Here is a 6,000-nt window from a genome sequence, read left to right as displayed (position 1 = left end):
TGCTTCCATGGAACACAATATTACAATTTATTCACAATATACGAAATTTTTTTTAATCAAAATGAAAACAATGCGCTCGAGCCATTGTTGCCAACTTATTATAGAAATTCTTTTCTTTTTCTCTTTAGAATGCTTTTCATTTTTTTTTTTTATTGTATATTTTTTGCCTCCTTCTCAATAGGAATTCAGTTCATTTTCTAAAGTGGACGACGCTCATAAACTGCTGGACATCTATTGTCTAAGCTTGCATGCGAAATATCTCATTGTGGGCGAATATAATATAGATATATACGTATATGTATTATATATATATATGTGTGTGTGTGTATGTAAGACAGCCATTGTGAGCTCAAACCTTTTTAGTTTCAACAATTTTATTAAAATATTCGAAGCAAGCTGAATATGCAAAGCGTAAAATAATAGAAAGGAATGAAAAAATATGAATATATAAAAAACTAAAAAATTGTCTATAAAAGCTAAAATAGCAAAAGATACCTCTAAAGAAAAAATACACAAAAAAAAATTGTTTTTATGCTGACTTTTCAAATGCTCACGCTGCAGCTCAAGCTGAATATACATATATTTGTATGAGGGTAAAGCTATTTGAGCTATCTGTTAGCGAGGCCAACCGAAATTATTATATTCCCTCTCGCTCTGAGCAAGCGCCGCTGTTTTTCGTATTTGTTTGAGCGCATTGAGTTGAATTATTCGTGCACCGCTCATTTAACGAACATCGTTTAAGGAGAGACCCGATTGACGCTCTCCCAATGAGACTGAGTGAGTGCGCAAACAGATCAACAAGCCAATGAAAACGAGCCTCGCAGTCACATACACATGCACACACTCAATTCACGTACGCAGCGCTCGCATGCATACCAACACATGCATAGAAGACTCAACCAAACGGTTGGAAAAGAAAGAGAGCGAAATATAACAACAACAGAAACGGTCGCTGTCCAGTCACTGTTAAGCGCACCCTCACTCACACTCAATCGTGCACGTAGATCGCTCTCTGAGATTTCGCAAAGAGCGAGTGAAAGGTATTTATTCTTCATTTCAAGCAGAGTCTCTTCTTATGTTATTAACATTTTCTTAATAAATTTACTTATACAAGCTAAGCTTTCACATACATATCTAATTGAACTCTCGTTAGGTCAATAAAAACATAAAACAGTCTCTCTAAACAAAATACTCACACGTATTTGCAATCAAAATGTAATCATAATTTTAGATTTATTTCAATTGATTGAGCATATTTAATATTTGTTTGTTGTTTGCTGGCAGCTTTATCACTTTGCACGAAACATTTAAAAACACATTGTAGGTGAGCAGCGGCAGCGGTGGGCAGGCAGGTAGGCAGGTAGGCGAGTGGGTGGGCCGCAGCACGCTCATAAAATTCCCAAGTGAGACATAATAATAATAAAGCAACAAAGACAATTCGGGTCGTAAAAATACGAATAAATGTTATAAATGTTGCCATAAAATTTACAACAAGAGTGGCAACACTGGGTATTGGGGTGGCAACGCTGCCAGATATTCCCCTTTTCAACTGATTGATATGTGTGTGGGTGGTTGGGTGGCTGGGTGGTTTGGGTGGTTCGTCCGTGGCATACATAGGTGTGATTGCCGCAGTGTCGCCTTGCGTGCCAAAAACAATGTAACATTTTTCTGGCACACATACATGCATATGTGTGTATGTGTATATGTGAAGCAACATGGTATGTAGCCCGCGCAGCAGGAGCAGGAGTTCGAGGCGTGCTGCTGCCGAGTCGCTGACGAGCGACGCCGAAAAAGAGGCAAACACACAGCAAACAAATGACAAAAAATATGTTACAAAGTGTCGCACATGGTCACACACACACACACACACACACACACATTGAAAGCAGCTGCGTTGCTGGCAAGCAACTTCACAATGTTCGCTCGAAGCGTTGTGCCATTTCACTTTGGCTGTGGTTCGAGCTGCTAGCACTTACCGAAAGAGTGTGAGCGAGAGGGCGAGAGACACAGAGAGAGGCTGATTGTGTGTGTGTGTGTGTGTGTGTGTGTGTGGTGGCCCTTTTGTGTCATCGTCGCATTCGTGTCAAATTTATTTTTGTATTTTAGTGTAATTTTGTTGATTACAACGCTGTTGCCTTTGTTTGGCGTCGTTATATGTATGTACGTATATGTGTATATATATGTACGTGCATGTGTATGTGAACGTGTGCGTGTAGATGAGACATTGCTGAGTGTGCAATTTATTTAGAGTGATCCTTAATGCATATATTCCACACACACACACACGCACACACACACAAGAAAAATAAATATAATGAAATTAAGTTTTGTATTAATTTGGAGTTAAATTGATTTACAGAATTCGTGCTTTCTATACAAATATTTAATGATTAAAGTTATAATTAGAAATGTTGATTAAAATAAAAAAATTTTGTATCATTAAAAAATACAACTTTTGATGATTTAATAATAATTATTTTATTATTTATTTATTTATTTATTTCTGATTTAAGTAATATGTGCTTTTTATATATTTTTGATGCCTTAATTAGATATTAATATTTATAACTTAACAAATATAATGAATACATACACATATGGTCAAATTAATAGGTATGACTTTTTTTTGTTTTAAATATATATTTTTATACAATAAAGTATATAAATAAATAATTAAATAGAATGGAAATATTGTAGAATTATTTCAGACAAATATACATATATTTTACTTAAATAAAAAAATATATAATATATAAAAAAATATATAATATATTTTTGACAGACAATTATATATTTTATATTTTTTGTTATTTAAAAATAATTAAATAAATAAATAAATAAGTTTTATAGACTTATTTTTCAGACGAATATGTATTTTAATTAAATAAAAAAAAATATATCTAAAATATATATTTGACAGACAAATATTTTGTTTATATTTATTTGACAGAAAAATATATATTTTATATTTTTTTATTCAAATAAAATATATATTTGTCTGAAATATTTCTAAAGAAAAATAATGTAATTATAATTTTAAGTAAACTACTATAAAAAAAAAAAATAAATAAAAAAATTGAATATGTACATTTTTTATAAAATTATCTAAGCATTAGCATATCAAATGAGTAATATAATTACTACATATTTTATCAACTTTAATATATTATTTATTAATATAAAATGATATGTAAGCTTATTAAATTATTATTTTATGACAATTTCCGCCTTTAAAGTTGCATAACTAGCATATATGTATGCCCCGATATCTCTAATAAACTATATATAATCTGTATAAACTTTATATTATCCAACCCTTTGATAAATAACAATTCAAAGTCCTCTATATTTTCATTACAATTGCCCAACCCCAGCTCAGACTTGGCAGCGCTAAAAAGTATGCAACGTTTTTTTCTCATTTCGTTTTCTCATTTCAGAGCTTGTTAATATTAAAAATGTTGTTGTTGCTGTTGTTGCTGTAAATGTGCTTCGTTGGCATTCACTGGGTGACTTCGCTCACTTCTCGCCTGGCGTTGGCGCCAAATGTCTAATGAAATCTAATAAATTAAAGAGATTTATAAAAGCATGGCCCACGGGCTTCAAGGCTTGGCTTGGCTTGGCATGGCTTGGCTTTGCTTGCCTTGTCCTGGCCCACACCACAGACTGAGCCAGCGGCTTAATTCTGGTCGCATAACTTATTACGGCACGGCATGTAGGCAGCCAGCCAATGCATTGAGGGCCGTAAATTTCAACAAGTGGATGACGATGGTCAAGTCCTTCGTGTGCTGCTTGGCTCCTTTGAAAATATCTTTAAACTTTTGCCGTTAGCTGTGAAAACTCCGCTCTGTTTGCTGTGTCCGAGATCAAAGATGAAACAGATTAGATTGGGCCAACAATGAAGTCCACTTCAGTTCGGTTGAACTGCGTTGAGCAGAATCAAAGGGCTGAACTTCTATGAACTGACATCAACAACTGGCCGAGCATTATGCCAAAATCTTTGTCTTGCCGATTGTAAACTTTAAGTTCTCAACTCAATCAATTAAAAACACCTTTAAATACATTTGATGGTTGCATGAAAAGGGAAATAAATAAATAAATCAAATCGGGTGTAAGTCATTGCATGCTGCTCGCTCAAGGTCAAAGATAAAAAATTAAATTAAATTGATTTTACTATTATTTTTACATTTTACAAATATATTTATTTTTCTATATATTTATATAAAAATATATATATCGGAGGCTTAAAAAACTGTAAAAATATAAGTATTATTTATTATAATTTATTTTATTATTTTAAATATTATTTTATATTATTTCATATTACATTTTTTTATTTAATATTATATTATATTATTTATTTATGTATTAACTGTACTGGGAATGTAAAAATATAATTTTATTATAATTTATTTTATTATTTTAAATATTATTTTATATTATTTCATATTATATTTTTTTATTTAATATTATATTATATTATTTATTTATGTAGTAACTGTACTAGCAATGTAAAATTATATAGCTTACTTAATTATAGAGTTCTGGCTGCTAGGGCCTACGACTCTGCATATTATATTATATTACATTATTTTATATAATTTTTAATTATTTTTATTTTTATATTTTTATTTTATTGTATATTATATTATATTCTTTGCACAGCTGTTACAAGTTTCTTGACTTTTTTAAGTGGATAGCTCCCCATAATAAAATAAAATAAAATAAATCAAAATAATGATATTTTTATTAGAAATATAATTATGTAATAATACTAGAAATATTATTTTATTTATTATTATTTATTATTAAATATGTAAAGCACATTGCTCAAAGCTAATATACCCTATTTGAATTTGGGCACAATCACAAGGAAAAACTTTACAGCTTCAAATAAAAATGGGAATTTAATTGATTTGCAGTTTCAGTGCAGATGGCAAGCAAAATGAATAAAAATATTATATACATATATATACATATATAGAGGCAAATCTATCTTATATACATATGTATATATGCCATTGCCAAGCATGAAACGTATTAGATTTCGATATATGTGCAAAGGTCGCCATGGACATAAATTTAAATCGACTGCGGATTGGAGCAGCTCAAATAGGAATACAAAATAATAACAATAAAAAAAATCAACAAGAAATTCGTGTAAATTTAATCAAAGAGCGTGAAGCGAGAAGTGAACAGCAAAAAAGCAACAACAACAACAGCAGCAGCGATAACTGGGCTAAATCTCTTAGGCAAGTTGGCTATAAATCTTAACGTAATATATATAAGGTGTATGCAGTGAGAGAGAGAGAGAGAGAGAGAGAGTATTTCACATACGCACTCGACTGGGCCAAAGCTTTTTAAAATGATTTATGGACACTTTAGATGGGGCAACGGAAGGATGAGCATGTGCGAAAAGACTTAAAAGAGCAGGAGTGGGAGCAGGAGTGGGATCAGGAGTGGGAGCAGGAGTCAAAGGAATGAACGCTTTGCTACCTTCAATTGCAATTACACTGAAATATATATATACTGTATAAATATGTACCTGTGTGTGTGAGTGTGTGGCGTGTGAGTGTGTGTGTTGCATAAGTGAAAACACTTTTGCTGGCACCCACAGTGCCTTGTTATTATACCCTGAACCCATTGAAAATGGGAAATCAGGGTATAATGTTTTTGTGTAAAAGTATGTAACAGGCAGAAGGAATCATCGCAGACCCCACAAAGTATATATATTCTTGATCAGCACGATGAGCTGAGTCGATATAGCCCTGTCCGTCTGTCCGTCCGTCCGTCCGTCCGTCCGTCCGTCCGTCCGTCCGTCCGTCCGTCCGTCCGTATGAACGCCGAGATCTCAGAAGATATAAGAGCTAGAGAGCTGAAATTTTTTGTGCATACTCGTGTATACCATACGCAGTACGAGTTTGCTTTATTTTTTCGATAACTCATCCGATAACTTTTTTATCGAGAATAATCGAAAAATTGATTTTGTTTTTCGAGCCTCAT

This window comes from Drosophila navojoa, chromosome 5, assembly GCF_054131105.1.
Source record: "Drosophila navojoa isolate 15081-1374.11 chromosome 5, UAZ_NAV_1.0, whole genome shotgun sequence".
In the NCBI taxonomy this organism is placed as follows: domain Eukaryota; kingdom Metazoa; phylum Arthropoda; class Insecta; order Diptera; family Drosophilidae; genus Drosophila; species Drosophila navojoa.
Note: the sequence above shows the minus strand (reverse complement) of the source record.